This window comes from Heptranchias perlo, chromosome 20, assembly GCF_035084215.1.
Source record: "Heptranchias perlo isolate sHepPer1 chromosome 20, sHepPer1.hap1, whole genome shotgun sequence".
NCBI classification, from domain to species: Eukaryota; Metazoa; Chordata; class Chondrichthyes; order Hexanchiformes; family Hexanchidae; genus Heptranchias; species Heptranchias perlo.
Window position 1 is genome coordinate 24,323,388 of NC_090344.1, and position 18,175 is coordinate 24,341,562.

The 18,175-nt window shown below is 44.1% G+C and overlaps 2 non-coding genes across 2 annotated transcripts; one reads left to right on the plus strand and one right to left on the minus strand.

The window, feature by feature from the left end:
* Positions 1–4,049: 4,049 nt before the first annotated feature.
* Positions 4,050–4,120, minus strand: trnag-gcc (transfer RNA glycine (anticodon GCC)). The gene has a single exon. It is a non-coding gene; the product is annotated as a tRNA-Gly (tRNA).
* An 8,790-nt stretch (positions 4,121–12,910) lies between these two features.
* Positions 12,911–12,992, plus strand: trnas-gcu (transfer RNA serine (anticodon GCU)). The gene has a single exon. It is a non-coding gene; the product is annotated as a tRNA-Ser (tRNA).
* Positions 12,993–18,175: the final 5,183 nt, after the last annotated feature.

Sequence of the window (18,175 nt, forward strand, 5' to 3'; positions counted from 1 at the left end):
CCAATACCGCAGCCTCCCTCCTGTAAACTAATAACACTAAATATCTCATCTGATATTGCAACAAGAGGAACCACGTGGCGATACAAATAATTGATGTATTTTGGAACACTCAATTATACGTTCAGCTCCGTTCGAAATGTTCACAAGGAAAAGGATTCGTTGATCTAGGTGAGACTCGACTAACAACCTCGCCATTTCCCGACCTTGTCCGGTCATATAAGGACCGCGCACTGACTGATTGCGCTGCTAGAGCCCGGTCACTTTGATCACCTGTCCTACTCTGCTGGAAAGAATCTTAAGGTGAGAGGCCCTTACCTGTGGAAACGTGTCCTGTCCCCGTGATGAAAATAATATCTGCACGTTCACTTTCAGCTTCTTTCACATCCTCTGCTCTATCGCACTACAATCGGGTTTTCTGTGAACAGGTCAAAATAAACACTGGCAGAAATTCTAAGAGCAGTGGGATTCAAACCCACGCCTCTATAGAAATTAAATTTAACACTTTAGACCGCGAGGCCGCGCTACCATAATGTCACAGTAATGTTTAAAGAGCTGTTTAATGCTCAAATAAATGAATTGAAGCTAACTGACCGCATTTACCCCGTGCTCGGGTTGTTCTTAGATCAGAGAACGTTAAGAGGTGATTTGATCGAAGTGTTCAAAATCATGAAGGGTTGGAATAAATAAATAAAGAGAAACTGTTCCCTTTGGCGGAAGGGTCGAGAACCAGAGGACACAGATTTAAGGTGATTGGCAAAAGAACCAAAGGCGACATAAGGAAACACTTCTTTACCCAGCGAGTATTTATAATCTGGAATGCGCTGATTGAAAGGTGGCTTTCAAAAAGGAATTGGATAAATACTTGAAGGGAAATAAATTCAGGGCTAACGGGAAGGGGCGGGGGAATGGGACTATCTTGATTGCTTCAACAACGAGCCGGTACGAGCTCGATGGGACGAATGGCCTCCTTCTCTGCTGTAACCATTTTATGATTCTATGATTCTGTTTATACTCTTTATTTTCTTTGCATGCATTTCTCTATCTCTCCCTGTCTCTGTCTCTTGTGTTGTCCTCTGATGGACTTCTCAGGCTTCCTTGAACGGCGTTGGCTGATCGATCCTGCAACACCAGCAGAGAAGGTTAAAGAAAGGTTGAGACGGTAGGAAAAGTAAAGGTGCAACCCAGCTGCTGCAGCCAATGTCTAAACATTAAGATCTCTTCGCTCTCACAGTGAAACAAAGCACCAATTTGATTGAAGTATACTTATGGGAGAGTGTATATTATCACCATGCCGAGACAGACGGCAATTATATCATAGAATCATAGATTCATTAAAATTTACGTTAGCGGAGGCCATTCGGCCCATCATGTTTGTACCGGTCAGAAAAGAGATATCCAGCATCACCCGACTTACCATCGTTTAGTCCGTAGTCTTGTCGGTTACGGCTCTTCAAGTGCATATTGATGTGCTTTTTAAACCCGATGAGGGTTTCTGCTTCTCCCACCCTCTCAGGCAGTGAGTTCCAGACCCCCACCACCCGCTGGGTGGAACAAAATTCCCCTCTGCTCCACTCAAATCCTTCTACCAATTACCTTAAATCTATGACCCTTTTTATTGAACTCTCTGCTACGTGAATCAGGTCCTTCCTATCCAATCTATCGAGGCCCGTGATAATTTTATACACCTCAATTAAATCTCGCCTCAGCCTCGTCGGTTCCAGAGAAAACAACCTCAGCCTATCCAATCTATCCTCATAGCCAAAATTCTCCACTCTTCGCAACATCGTCGCAAATCTCTGTACCATTTCGAGTGTAGTCCCATCTTTCCTGTAATGTGGTGACTAAAACTGTACGCAATACTCCAGCTGTAGCCGAACTCGTGTTTTATTCAGTTCCAGAATAACCTCCCTGATCTTACATTCTATGCCTCGGCTAATAAAGCAAAGTATCCTTTATACCTTTTTCACCACCTTAACCACCTCTCCTCTTCCCTTCAGGGATCTGTGGACATGCACTCGAAGGTCTCTCTTTTTATCGACACCTCTCAGTATCCTCCAAAGCAATGTAGTTTCCGAGCAACTAATTCTGAAACGTCTTGCTTGATAATATAAGTCGTAGAGACGAAACCAATTTAGTAAAGGGAAACTAATATTGGTGACTGGAAATAGTTAGTGTACAACTTGATATTGCTGTATACCGGAATAGAAAACGAGATTGGATGGACAGAAGAGGTCTGAAAGGGTAGCCGATCGGCTATGGGAGACAGCGACACTTTAAACTGGCTGCATGATGTAAGTAACAGCGTCTGGTTGGTCTAGATGTAAGATTCTTGTTTCGGGGGCTTTGGTTGATTAATATCTGAGAGTCCAGGGGTAAAATCCCCAACAAGCTCTTGCTGTTCAGCTACGTTGAGTGTAAAATTCACCAATTGGCTTCTGACATCTTTTCAGTGTTCCTGTTGGTCGGATTAAAGTGCATGTTTGAGCTCCAGAGGACAGAGTGCTGAAGTTTCCAAAGTGCAACACATGTGAAGTAAATAAAATGTCTCAAGATGATGCAGAGATTGATGCTGAATGTGAATCTCCCCCTATTCAGGTGGTCTCATTGATATTGGATGACGGGACATGGAACGACATATGGAAGTTTGCCGATGACACCAAAATGGGCAGCGTTATAAGCAGTGCAGATTATATAGGAAGAGGAACACAGGAACAGGAGTAGACCATTCAGCCCCTCGTGCCTGCTCCGCCATTTGATAAGATCATGGCTGATCTGTGATCTAACTCCATATACCTGCCTTTGGCCCATATCCCTTAATACCTTTGGTTGCCAAAAAACTATCTATCTCAGATTTAAATTTATAAATTGAGCTAGTATCAATTGCCATTTGCGGAAGAGAGTTCCAAACTTGTACAACCTTTTGTGTGTAGAAATGTTTTCTAATCTCGCTCCTGAAAGGTCTGGCTCTAATTTTTAGACAGTGCCCCCTACTTCCAAAACCCCTAACCAGCGGAAATAGTTTCTCTCTATCCACCCTATCTGTTCCCCTTAATATCTTATAAACTTCGATCAGATCACCCCTGAACCTTCGAAACTCTGGAGAATGCAACCCCAATTTGTGTAATATCTCTTCGTAACTTAACCCTTGAAGTCCGGGTATCATTCTGGTAAATTCCAGAGAGACATTAATATAATTAATGAATGGGCAAAACTGTGGCAAATGGATTTCAATTTAGGCAAGTGTGAGGTCATCCACTTTGGACCTCAAAAGGATAGATCAGAATACTTTATAAAAGGTGAAAAATTCGAAACTGTGGAGTTCCAAAGGAACTTCGGTGTCCATGTACATAGATCAATAACAGGTCATGGACACGAACAGAATATAATCCAAAAGGCGAATGGAATGGTGGCCTATATGTTTAGAGAATGAGAATAGACATTATGCTACAGCTGCACAAAGTTCTGGTTGGACCACACCTGGAGTACTGTGTTCAGTTTTGGGCACCGCACCTTAGGAAGGATATATTGGCCTTGGAGGGAGTGCAGTGTGATTTACTAGAAAGATAACTGGACTCTAAGCGATAAATTACGAGGAGAGATTACACAAACTATAGTTGTATTCCCTTCAATTTAGTAGATTAAGGGTTGATGTGATCGAAATGTTCAAGATATTAAGAGGAACTGATGTGGTAGATGGATAGAAACTATTTCCGCTCGTTGGGGTGTCGAGGACTTGGGGACATCGGCTAAACATTTGAGTCAGACTTTCAGGAGTGAAGTTAGGAAACACTTCTGCAAGCAAAGTGTTGGAGAAGTTTGGAACTCTCTTCCACAAACGGCAGTTGATGCGAGCTCAATTGTTAATTTCAAACCCGTGATTTATCGATTTTTGTCAACCAAAGATATTTAGAGATATGGGACTAAGGCGGGTGCAGGGATTTCGGACATAACTCAGCCATGATCGTATTGAGTTGCGGAACAGACTCGACGGACCAAATACCACAATCCTGTTCCGAGGTTACTCATTGGTGCAAAATGCAAAACGATCTTGCATTGGCCGGGAATCGAACCCGGGTCTCCAGCGTGGCAGGCGAGAATTCTACCCCTGAACCACCAATGCTTGCTTTTGCAGAAGTTACATGTTCCTATGTGGAATTCTGTCTAAACGAACATGCCGTTGACAGCTGCGATGGCCGAGTGGTTCAAGCGTTGGTCTCAAAACTCCATTGGGGTTTTCCTGCCTCGGTTTGAATTCTGCTCGCAACCCCCAACTGTTTCAAGATCTCTTCAATGCTCAAATAGATTAATTGGAGTTAATTGACTGCATTTACCGCTCTCCCAGCATCAGAGATACTTCAACGTGGCTGGTGCTTTTAATTGAGCGTCCAATCTTCTCTTGCAAGATTTCAAGACCCGAGAAGGAATCTCTCCCAATCTGTAACTTAAATTCTGGTCGTTTGCAAAACCTGACATTTATACTCTTTATTTTCTTTGCATGCATCTCTCTATCTTTCGCTGTCTCTGTCTCTTCTCTCTCTGTTGCGCCCGACGGGCTTCTCAGGCTGACTTGAACGGCGAAGGCTGATCTCACCTGCAACACCAGCAGAGAAAGGTAAAAAAAGGCACTGAGACGGTTGGAAAAGTAAAGGTGCAACCCAGCTGCTGCAGCTAATGTCTACACACTTATGTCTCTTCACTCTCACAGTAAAACAAAGCATCGATTTGATTAAAGTACACTTCTGGTCGAGTGTATATTATCGCGATGCCGAGACAGACGGCAATTATATCATAGAATCCGAGAAAGTTATGCCAAAGAAGGAAGCCATTCTGCACATCGTGCCTGTGCCGGCCGAAAAATCGGTACCGAACCTCATCTCACTTTCCAGCGTTTGGTCCCTAATCTTGTCGGTTATGGATCTTCACGTGCATATTGAAGTTTTTATTTTTCAATGCGATGAGGGTTTCTGCCTCTCCCATCCTTTCTGGCAGTGATTTTCCGACCACCCACCCACCCACCCACCCACCACACTCTGGATGGAAAAAAAAATCACTCCCCTCTAATCATTCCACCGATTACCTAAGATTGATGTATCCTGATTATTGACCTCCCTACGAAGGGAAATAGGTCCTTGCTGTACACTCGATCGAGGCCCGTCATAATGTTATACACCTCAATTAAATCTCCCAACAGCCTCCTCAGTTCCAAAGCAAACAACCCCAGCTGATCCAATCTAATCTCATAGCTAAAATTCTCCAGTTTTGGCAACATTGTCTTAAATCTCCTCTGTACCATCTCTGGTGCAATCACATCTTTCCTATAATGTGGTGACCACAACTGTACGCAGTATTCTTGCTGTGGCCTAACTATTGTTTTATAAATTTCTACCAGAACCTCCCCTGCTCTTATATTCTATGCCTCGGCTAATAAAGGAGAATATTCTTTATGGCTTCTTAACCACCTTATCGAGCTGTTCTGCTACATTCTGGGATCTGTGGACATACACTCCAAGGTTTTGCTGTTTATCTACATCTCTCAGTCTCCTCCCAAGCAATGTAGTTTCAGAGCAACTAATTCTGAAACGTCTTACTTCATAATTCAAGTTGTACAGTCGAAACCAATTTGTTAAAGGGAGACTAATATTGGTGACTGGAAGTAGTTAATGTACAACTTGATATTGCTGTGCACCGGAACAGAAAACGAGATTGGATGGACAGAAGAGGTCTGAAAGGATGGCCGATCGGCTGTGGGAGGCAGCGCACCTTTCAACTGACTCCACGACCTCAGCATCAGCGGTTTGTTGGTCCAGGGGTATGATTTTTCGCTTAGAGGGTTGTGTTATGTGATATGCGCGCGATCTCAGCTTCAAATCCTGCACGACCCCTCCTGTTTCTGTGCTTTTAGTGAAAAGTCACCAATTAGCTTCCGATATCTTTTCAGTGTTGCTGTTGGTAGAATTGAATTATATCCAGAGAATGTTTGAGCTCCAGAGGGCTGAGTGCGGAAATTTCCAAGGCACAACACAGGTGAAAAAAAAAATGTCTCAATATGATGAGGAGATTGAAGCTGAATGTGAATTTACCCCAGTGCAGTCGGTCTCATTGATATAAGATGACGGGATAGAGAGCGACATGTGCAGATGACGCCAAGATGGGCAGCACTGTAAGCAAAGTAGATGGAAGCAGAACATTACAGAGAGTATTTAATATAATAAATGAATGGGCAAAACTGTGGCAAATGGATTTCAATTTAGGTAAGTGTGAGGTCATCCAACTTGGACCTATAGAGCATTGATAAGAATACGTTCTAACTGGTGAAATGCTCGTAACCGTGGAGTTCCAAAGGGACTTACCGGTCCATATACATAGATCATTAAAATGTCATGGACAGGTACAGAAAATAATCAAAAAGGCTAATGGAAAACTAGCTTTTATATCTAAAGGACCAGAATACAAGGTGATATACATTATGGGACAGCTATACAAAGCTCTGGTTAGACCACACCTGGAGTACTGTGTTCAATTCTGGGCACCACACCTTAGGAAGGATATTTTGGCCGTGGAGGTAGTGCAGTGTAATTTTGCGAGATTGATACCTGGAATCCAAGGGTTAAATTATGAAGGGACATTACACAAACTAGGGTTGTATTCCCTGGAATTTAGTAGAACAAGGGCTGATTTGATTGAAGTTTTCAAGATATTACGGGGAACTTTTGGTGTTGATGGAGAGAAACTCTTCCCGCTCGTTCGGATGTCTAGGACTCGGGAACCTGGCCTAAAAATTAGAGTCAGGACTTTCAGGAGTGAAATTAGTTAACACTTCGACAAGCAAAGGGGGGTAGAAGTTTGGAACTCTCTTCTGCAAGCGACAGTGTTAGCTTAATTGTTAATTTTAAACCTGAGACTGATAGATTTTTTCGTTAACCAGTGGTATTAAGGGATACGGAGCGAAGGCGGTTATATGGAATTAGGTCACAGATCAGCCATGATCTCACTGAATTGCGGAACGGGCTCGAGGGGCTAAATGGCCTACTCATCTTCCTAATTGGTGCAAAACACGAAACGTTCATGCATTGTCCGCGAATAGAATCCGTGTCAGAGGCGAGAAATCCATCCCAGAGCCACCAATACTCGTACGTACACGCACTGCATATGTCCATTTATGTTACTCTCATAGTGATTGAAAGCAGCAATTTGAGTAAACTATACTTATGGTAGAATGTAAACTATGCCGATGTCGAGACAGACTATTATGTCGTTTCAGAGCAATTCATTCTGCATAGTGTTACTTGATAATGCAAGTCTTACATTCAAAGCAAATTTGATAAAGAGCGAGAAATATTGTTGATATGAAATGATCCGTGTAGAACCTGATATCGCTCTACATCGTGCACCGTAGAAGAAAGCGGGATTGTATGGACAGAACCTTCTGAAAGGATGGCGGAACGGCTGCATGGCAGCGAAATTTTACAGCGGCTGCACGGCTCTGTTGCTTGTTGGTCTTTGGGTCTGAATGTCGCTCAGGAAGTTCGAATCGTTCAAAATTCCGAATGAGCCCTGTTATGTCCCCATTTTTAGCCAAAAATCACCAATTGGCTTCTCACATCTTTTCAGCGGTGTGGAAGGCAGTTTTGACTTATCTCCAGCAGAGCATGTTTGAGCACCAGAGGAAAGAATGCAGAGGGTTTGTCCACGCAACACAAGTAGACGAAATGAAGATAATCTTTCAAGAAGTTGTAGATTGAAGCCGGCACATGAATTTATCCCAATTCAGACAATCTCATGGGTACAGAACAAAAAAGGTAAAGGATGCTGCATTGGCCTGGAACCAAACCTCTGGTTTCCCGCCGGCAGGCGAGGGTTCCAACACTGAACCACCAATGGACACACGGCTGCAGGCAGCACATGTAGCTTTGGATGCATGTCTAGAACATGCAATCTGGCAGAGTTCCTGTGATTACCCTACGCAATCGACTCTACAGTTGCGCGGTGCCCTTTGTGTTAAATTATGGATCAAGCATGGTCCTGAAATTCACTGGGGGCTCGAAACCAACTTACACCACGATTGTGAAACAGTCAAATAAATAAGAGCTGTAATTACCAGGCAGTGTTTACTTCTCTCAGAGGTTAAGGGATAATCTCGCCCAATGTTCACCTATGAGATTTCAAGACTTGAGACAGAATTTGAAAAAAGCTGTACCATAAATTCTGCTCAATCATGGAATTTGGAGATTTATACTATTTTATTTCTTTGCATGCATCTCTCTATCGCTGTCTGCGTTTCTTCTCTCTCGGTGTTTAACCCTGATGGACTGATCAGGCTTCCTTGAACGGCCAGGTCTGGAAACCGGGGATGGAAAAGACTGTAGGATCTTCAGTCCAATTGTTGGATTTCGGCGGGATGAGCTTTGCTATTTTCCGTCTCCGTTTTCGGAAAATATAAACCCAGATGGGATTTCCCCTCCTCGGTCCCTCCACCTTCGGGTAATGGGAATGAACCCGATCTATCACTCGGTCGGAACATCCGTATTCTTATTGCTTAAGAATAAAATTACGGGGTTACAGCTATTTTCAGGACGCATTTTAGAAATTAACACGTAACAGACTTATGCGAAAACTAGAAGCACGTGGAATTAAAGGACCTGTGGTAACGTGGGCACCTAATTGGCTCAGGGATCGGAGGCAGAGAGTCGTGGTGAACGGATACCCTTATACATTCGGGTCTCTGTACTTGAATTATTTTTTCATTTATTGGAGCATAGGAACAGGAATAGGCCATTCAGCCCCTCGAGCCTCCAGGTTAACACACCCTTCCTGAGGTGGAGTGCCCAGAACTGAATGATGTCCTCCAGATGGGGTCTCACCAGAGCTCTGTGCAGCTGTAACATAACTTCCGCCCCTTTGTATTCCAGCCTTCTTGAAATAAACGGGGAGAGTGAGAGTTCAAGAGAGAAAGCGAGAGCGAGCAAGACGAATAGAGACAGACAGACAGACAGACAGATCACTAGGCATTGGAGAAACCGTCGCTGTGTCGATTTCTCAGGAGCTGCTGTGAATCCCCACTGAGCTTTCGAACCACTTGCTCCACCGCAGCAAAAAATCATAAGCAGCAAATGGGTAATGTGAAATCATATAATCGACAGCCGATTTGTGGCGCAATGGGTCGCACGTTGGACTTCCAATTAGCAGTTCCAAAGTTGTGGATTCCAATTTCACTACCGTTGAAGTTCAGGGCTCAATTTTGGTGGTGGGAATTAGAACTTTGCAGCAAAACCACAACAGGATCACGAATGTTCATCAAAGAAGGGAAACAACCCTCTTGTTGCTCCTGAAAATCGCAAGAATTAAAGTATCGTGACTGAGCGGTCTAACCCGCTGGTTTAAAGCTCCAGTTAAATCCCATAATTTGTAGATGGATCAAAATCACGGTTTGTGGCTCCAATTCCGCAGCCTCCTTCCTGTAAACTAATAAAACTAAACATCTCATCTGTTTTTACAACAGCGGAGGCCGGAGGAACCACATGGCTGAACAAATAACTAGATGCATTTTGTAACACACCAATTGCACATTCTACTCCGTTCGAAATGTTCACAAAGAAAAGGATTGGTTGATCTCGATGAGAGTCAACTAACAACCTCGCCATTTCCCGACCCTGGACTGTCATATAAGGACCGCGCACTGACTGATCGCGCCGCAAGAGCCCGGTCACTTTGATCACCCGTCCCTCTCTGCTGGAAGGAATATTAAGGTGAGCGGCCCTCTCCTGTGGGAACGTGTCCTGTCCCCGTGATGAAAATAATATCTGCACTTTCACTTTCAGCTTCTTTCATATCCTGTGCTCCATCGCACTACAATCGGGTTTTCTGTGAACAAATCAAAATAAACATTGGCAGAAATTCTAAGAGCATTGGGATTCAAACCCACGCCTCTATATAAATTAAATGTAACACCTTAGACCGCGTGGCCGCGCTACCATTATTTCACAGTAACGTTGAAAGAGCTGTTGAATGCACAAATAAATGAATTGAAGCTAATTGACGGCATTTACCCCGTGCTGGGGCTGTTCTCCTTCGAGCAGAGAAGGTTAAGAGGAGATGTGATCGAAGTGTTCAAAATCATGAAGGGTTTAGAAAAAGTAAATAAAGAGAAACTGTTCCCATTGGCGGAAGGGTCGAGAACCAGAGGACACAGATTTGAGGTGACTGCCAAAAGAACCAAAGGCGACATGAGGAAACACTTCTTTAACCAGCGAGTAGTTATAATCTGGAATGCGCTGCCTGAAAGGGTGGTGGAAGCAAATTCAATCGTGAATTTCAAAAAAGGAATTGGATAAATACTTGGAGGGAAATAAATGCAGGGCTACCGGGAAGCGGCGCGGGAGTGGGACCAACCGGATCGCTCTTACAATGAGCCGGCACGGGTTCGATGGACCGAATAGCCTCCTTCTGTGCTGTAACCATTTTATGATTGTATGATTCTATTTATTCTCTTTATTTTTTTTGCATGCATTTCTCTATTTCTCCCTGTCTCTGTCTCTTGTGTTGTCTCAGGCTTCCTTGAACGGCGTTGGCTGATCGAACCTGCAAAACCAGCAGAGAAGGTTAAAGAATGACTGAGACGGTAGGAAAAGTAAAGGTGCAACCCAGCTGCTGCAGCCAATGTCTGCACAATAATGTCTCTTCGCTCTCAAGTAAGTCACTTTCTTTTCATTCCTCTTCTTTCGTTCTTTTTCTTTCTGCCTCCAGCACCTGTGTCCGTATCCTGTTTTTGTTCTCTCATGTGTCTCTGTTGGATGATCAAAAATTCAGACCCGCCGCTTCTTCTAGCTTTTTCTTCCTTCCACAATCATGATCCATTTCATTGAGACTTTACTGCCGCCTTGCCCACTCTAACATTTACTTTCACATTCTTAGGCCTTTATGTTTGCTCGATATCGACCTCTGTTTCTCGGGGGCACATGTCCCGCTCGCACCAATGTTCATTTGTGCCTTGAAACCAATCGATACATTTCGATCTCCGTGACTCTTCCAGAGACAAGCACTAAGAAAGCAGGGCTGGCATTCGGAAGGACAGCGGCATACTTTCCCATGAAATTTCTATGGGGTATCTTGTGACACGGGGGATGTTAACTGAAGAACTGGGTTTTGTTTTCATGGTCGTTGGCGCTTTTCCCCGAGCAGTTGATGTGCGGGAGAGACGGACGGCACGACATAGCTGCGAATGAGGGCTGAAAGATGCAGTTTTGGCAATCTGGGCTTTGCTGTCAAGTCGGAAATGTTCTGCTTGATCTTAATAGGTCTGTGGAAATGTCCGATTGAAAAGGAATGAGGAGAAATGAGAAGATCGGGAATGGTGAAAAAGTGTCGATTACAGGAGTTTGGCCGTGAGCGAAAGGTCCTTTGAATGTCCGGCGCGGAGGGGATTTTGTTCAGAAACGACAGACTTTAAAGCGCGTGGGGAAAGTGAAGTGCGAGCTTTGTCCTTTGGTCAAACTGGGTGTTTTCAGGAAAACAGCCATTGTGAAATTACAAAAATGAAAACAGAAAATGCTTGAAACACTCAGCAGGTCAGGCAGCGCCTGTGGAGAAAGAACCAGAGGGAAGGTTTCAGCCCTCCGAACTTTTTCATCAGAAATGGATAGATTGGTATGTAGAAGAGTAGCTGAACTGTCTAAGATGCTGGTGTCAATCTTTCGATCATGTGGGTTTGAATTCCCCCTCTGCCACATTTGGTGGAGCTGTTTATTTTGGCCGCCTCACCAAAAAATCTTCTTTCCAAAGAAGTGCGTTTCCGCATTGCTGGCTTACATCTGTTTGCACAAATCAGCAAAGTCTGAATTGCCACCCAAAATGTTTCTTGCACGGAGGTGTTGGGAGTGTAAGGGGTGATCCAGGTGAAGTGTCAATCAAAGTGCGCAATGGCCCCCTGGTAAACGAAGTATCTCTTATGGTGAGCATAAGATGAAAGATATGTCCCATAATTATGTATTTCTTCTTTGCATCACAGTAGGATTTATTATCAGGGAATGGACATGTGAAGGTCCATTTACGTCATGCTCCGGTCGCTTTGCATCGCCCCCGGCACATAGATTAGAATCAGAGAAAGGTTACTGCATGGAAAGAGGCCATTCGGCACATCGAGTCCGTGCCGGCTCTCTGCAAGAGCAATCCAGCTGGAAGCCACCGCCCCACCGCCCCACCCCGGTCGCCCTGTATTTTTTTTCGTTTCAAGTACTTATCCAGTTCCCTGTTGAAGGCCATGATCGAATCTGCCTCCACCACCCCTCGGGCAGTGCATTGCAGATCATAAACACTCGCTGTGTAAAAAAGTTTTTCCTCATGTCACCTTTGGCTCTTTTGCCAAACACCTTCAATCTATGTTCTCTGGTCATTGACCCTTCCGCCAATGGGAACAGTTTCTCTCTATCTGCTCTGTCCAGATCCTTCATGATTTTGAATACCTCTATTAAATCTCCTCGCAACCGTCTCTATTCCAAGGAGAACAACCCCAGCTTCTCCAGTCGATCCATGAAACTAAAGCCCCTCATTCATGGAATCTTTCCAGGAATCACCCACCATCAACATCCTGGTGATCACCATGAACCAGAAAGTTAACTGAACCAGCTATATCAATACTGTGGCGACAAGAGCAGGTCAGAGGTTGGATATTCTGCGCCGAGTTACTCACCACCTGACTCCCCAAAGCCGTCCCACCATCTGCAAGGCGCAAGTCAGGGTTGTAATAGATTACTCATGTGATAGTCACCTACATGAAATATTAACTCTGTTTCTATATCGAAGGATTCTGCCTGACCTGCTGAGGATATCCAGCATTTACTGTTTTCATTTCAGTTTGGCAACATAGCCAGTATTTTCATTTTGAATAAAGGAGCTTGTGTGAGTTTCTGCATGTGACGAGGTGGCCGAGTGGTTAAGGCGATGGACTGCTAATCCATTGTGCGCTGCACGCGTGGGTTCGAATCCCATTCTCGTCGATGTTGTGTTCAATTTTGTTCCTTTCATTCAGTCCATCCAGAAGGTCGAGTCCCTTCCTTCTCGAAACGGCAAACGGAGGTTTTTGCATTGTTTGCTGAAATCAGCAACAGTTCCAACCAAGAAGTTGTTGAGATTGGAAGGTCGCGAAGAATCAAAGTGCACAGTCGTGTCATTGTAAAAGGAGTAAATCTTATAGTCAACGTAAGAGAAACTTATGTACCATAATTATGATTTATGTCCGGATCATTCCGTGTCTGTGTCTGTTTGAAAGCGATGTGCTGTCAGTCCCGGATCATTCCATGTCTCTATCTGTTTAAAAGGGATGTGCTGTAAGCCCCGGATCATTCCGTGTCTGTGTCCGTTTAAAAGGGTTGTGCTGTTTGTCCCGGATCATTCCGTGCTTGTGTCGGTTTAAATGGGATGTGCTGTCAGTCCCGGATCATTCCGTGTCTGTGTCTGTTTAAAAGGGATGTGCTGTCAGTCCCATATCATTCAGTGTCTGTGTATGTTTAAAAGGGATGTGCTGTCAGTCCCGGATCATTCCGTATCTGTTTCACCCGATTTTCTTGATACCTTTTTCCTACTGAACTGAAATGAAGATCCTCTCTGGAGAAGAAGGTTCACCGCCTGCTGTTGAGATCAAATTCATTCTGCTGGGCTTCCATTCCAATCTCCGCACTCCATCCCCCATTCAGTCCCACCCCGCCTGGACATTATAATCTGCGATATTCATAAGGGAATGGAGAAGCCGAATATCATGGTTATAATTTTCTTGTCTCCACAACACTGAATATTATCAATTCCAACGATTGAGAAGGATTCATAGAATCGTAGAATCTTACAGCATAGAAGGAGTCCATTCGGCCATTGTACCTGTGCCGGCTATTTTTCGAAGACCTGCCCAAATTAGACCCACACCCCAGATTTTTCCCATGACCCTGCAAATTAGTCCTCTTCAAGTACATGTCCAATTGCCTTTTGAATGATCCTGTGGAATCTGCTTCCACCACCCTTTCAGGAAGTGCGTTCCTGTTCTTAACAAACCCTCTGTGTGAAAAAAAATCTCTTAGATTCCTCTCTAGTTATTTTGCCAAATATTTTAAATCTATGACCTTTGGTTACCGACCCACTTGCCAGAGGAAACAGTTTCTCCCTACTTGCTCTTTCAAAACCCCTCATTATTTTGAATACCTCTATTAGGTCTCCCGTTAACCATCTCTGCTGGAAGGAGAGTAATCCCAGCTTCTCCAATCTCTCCAAATAACTGAAGTCCCTCATCCCTGGTATCACCCAGGCCAACCTGCTCTGAATCCTCTTCAATCCCTTTTCATCCATTGTATATTATGGTGCCATTGAAGTGTAAAATGCATCCCAGCTGAGGCCTAACCAGTGACTTGTAAAGGTTTCGTGTGACTTCCATGTATTTAAATTCAATGCCCCCATTTACAAAGCCAAATATCCCATCCGTTTTTTTAACTACCTTATCTACTTGCCCTGTTTTGTGAATATGCTCCCCCAGGTCCCTCTGCTCTTGCAACCCCCCATAAATTGTTCCATTTAGATTATACTGCCTCTCCTTGTTCTTCTTCCAAAAGTGCATCACTTCACACTGATCGGCGTTAAATCTGTCACGTGACTGCCCATTTGACCATCTGTCCATGTTCTCCTGAAGTCTGCTACTTTCTTCCTCACTATGTTCTCAGTTGCCAAGTTTTGTATCATCCGCAAACTTCGAAACTGTACTCCCTATTCCTGCATCCAAGTCATGTATATATAACAAGAAAAGCAATAGTTCTAATACCGACCCCTGGGGGATCCCACTGCATATTTCTCTCCATTCAGAAAAACATCCGTTCACCACGACTCTCTGCCTCCGATCCTTTAGCTAATTACGTGCTCACGTTGCCACCGGTCCTTTAATCCCACGTGCTTCTAGTTTTCGAATAAGTCTGTTATGTGTTAATTTCTAAAATGTGTCCTCAAAATAACTGTAACCCCGTAATTTTATTCTTAAGCAATGAGAATACAGATATTAAGACCGAATGATAGATTGGGTTCATTCCCATTACCCGATGTTGACGGGACCCAAGGAGATGAAAACCCATCTGGGTTTATATTTTCCAAAAACGGAGACGAAAATCGCAAAGCCCCTCCCGTCAAAATCCAACAATTGGACTGAAGATCCGACATTCTGGAAACCCGCGCGTTACAGAAACCCTTCTGGAACGCCCGGGTTTCCAGACCTGGCCGTTCAAAGAAGCCGGATAAGTCCATCAGGGGGGAATCAGAGAGAGAGAGAAGAAACACAGACAGAGAGAGAGATACATGAAAAGAAAAATAGTATAAATCTCCAAATTCTGTGATTGAGCAGAATTTAAGGTACAGCTTAAAGGCAATTCGTGAAATCTTGGAGGTGGACATACGGGAACTCTGCATGACTGCATGTTCTGGACATGGATCCAACGCTACTCGTGCAGTCTGCATTGGTGGTTCTGTGTGGAACCCTTGCCTGCCGGCGGGAAACCATGAGTTTGTTTCCAGGACAATGCAGCATCCTTTACCTTTTGAATTCTGTGCCCATGAGATCGCCTGAATTGGGATAAATTCATGTGACGGCTTCAATCTGTCCAACTTCTTGAAGGATTATCTTCATTTCGTCAACGTGTGTTGCGTGGACAAACCCTCTGCATTCTGTCCTCTGGTGCTCAGACAAGCTCTGCTGGAGATAAGTCAAACCTGCCTTCTGCACCACTGAAAGGAAATGAGAAGCCAATTGGTGATTTTTGACTCAAAATGGGGACACAACGGGGCTCATCCGGGATTTGAAACAGTGAAACTCCCTGACCGAGAATCAGACCCAAAGACCAACTGGCAACAGAGCCGTGCAGCCACTGTAAAATTTTGCTGCAATGCAGCCGATCCGCCATCCTTTCAGAACGCTCTGTCCATTCAATTCCGCTTTCTTGTACGATATACGATATCGAACAATGTCAGGTTTTGCACTAACTATATCATATCAACAATATCAAATTCGTTTTGAATGTACGACTTGTATTATCAAGTAACACTTTACAGAATGAATTACTCTGAAACGACATTGTCGTCTGTCTCGGCATCGTCATAGTTTACACTCCACCATAAGTATACTTTACTCAAATTGCTGCTTTCATTCACTATGAGAGCGAAGACCCATGAATGTGGAGACATTAGCTACGAATTTATCAGCTGGGTTGCACCTTCCCTTTTCCGACTGTCTCAGTCTTTCATTTCTTTACCCTTCTCTGCTGGTCTTGCAGATTAGATCAGCTCTCGCCATTCATGGAAGCCTGAGAAGTCCATCGGGGACAACACAGAGAGACAAGAGACAGAGACAGGGAGAGATAGAGAGATGCAGGCAAAGAAAATAGAGTATAAATGTCAGGTTTTGCAAACTAGCAGACTTTAAGTTACAGATTGGGAGAGATTCCCTCTCGGCTCTTGAAATCTTGCAAGAGAAGATCTGACACTAATTAAAAGCACCGGCCACGCTGTCGAATCTCTCATTCTGGGAGAGAGGTAAATGAGGTCAATTAACTCCAATTAATCTATTTCAGCACTGAAGTGATCTTTGAACATTCGCTCTGCGAGCAGAATTCAAACCTGCGCAGGAAAACCTCAATTGAATTTTGAGTCCAACGCTTAAAACACTCGGCCACCGCAGCTGTAAACGGCATGTTCATTCAGATCGGATTCCAAATGGACACATGCCGCTATTAAGAACGCGCGCATTGGTTGTTCAGGGGTCGAATTCTCAATTCTTATGCGGGAGACTTTGGTTCGATTTCCGGCCAATGCAGAATCATTCTCACCAATGAGGAGCTGAGGAATATAAGTATGCCATTTCACCCCTCGAGCCTGTTCCGCAATTCAAACAGATCATGGCTGATATGTGACCAAACTCCAGATAATCGCCTTCGCTCCGTATCGCTTAATAACATCAGTTAACAAAAATCGATCAATCTCAGGTATAAAATTAACAATTGAGCTCGCATCAACTGCCGTTTGCGGAAGAGAGTTCCAAACTTCTCCCTCCCTTTGCTTTGGAGAAGTGTTTCCCAACTTCACTCCTGAAAGTCCTGACCCTAATGTTTAGGCGATGTCCCCGAGTCCCAGACATCCCAACCGGCGGAAATAGTTTTTCTCTATCTACTCCATCAGTTCCCCTTAATATTTCGAAAAGTTCGATCAAATCAGCTCTTAATCGACTAAATTCGAGGTAAACCCGAGTTTATGTAATCTCTCCGCGTAATTTAACCCTTGGGGTCCAGGTAACATTCCAGTAAACCGAAGCTGCACTCGCTCCACAGCCGATATATCCTTCCGAAGGTGCGTTGCGCAGAACTGAATACAGTTCTTCAGGTGTGGTCCAAGCAGGGCTTTGTATAGCTGTATCATAATGCCTATCCCCTTGTATTCTCGTCCTCTAGATATAAAGACCAACATTCCATTAACATTTTTGATTACTTTTTGTACCTGTCCATGACATTTTAATGATGTATGTAGATGGACACATCAGTCTTTTTGGACCTCCACTGTTTCGAGCTTTTCACCATTTACAAAGTATTCTGATCTATCCGTTTTGGTCCAAAGTGGATGACCTCACACTTGACGAAATTCATATCGATTTGCCACAATTTTACCCATTCATTTATTGTATTAATACCTCTCTGTAATTTTATGTTTCCATCTGCACTGCTTACAATGCTGCCCATCTTGGTGTCATCGGCAAACTTGGATATGTGGCTTTCGATCCCGTCATCTAATATCCGCCTGAATTGGAAAAAAATCCAAATTTAGCTTCAAACTCCTCATCATCTTGAGACATTTTATTTCTTTCACGTGTGTTGCGCCGACGATACTCCGGCATTGAGTCCACTGGAGCTCAAACATCCTCTGGATCGAATTCAGTTCCACCAACAGCAACACTGAAAACATGTCAGAAGCCAATTGGTGACTTTTCACTAAAAGGAGGGCTCGTCCGGGATTTGAACCCGGGACCTCTCGCATATCACTCAATGAAACGCCCTAAGCGAGAATCATACCCCTAGACCAAAGAGCCGCTGTGACTTCAGCTTTGCAGCCAGTGTAAAAGTTCGTTGCCTCCCACAGCCGATCGGCCATCCTTTCAGACCAGGTCTGTGCA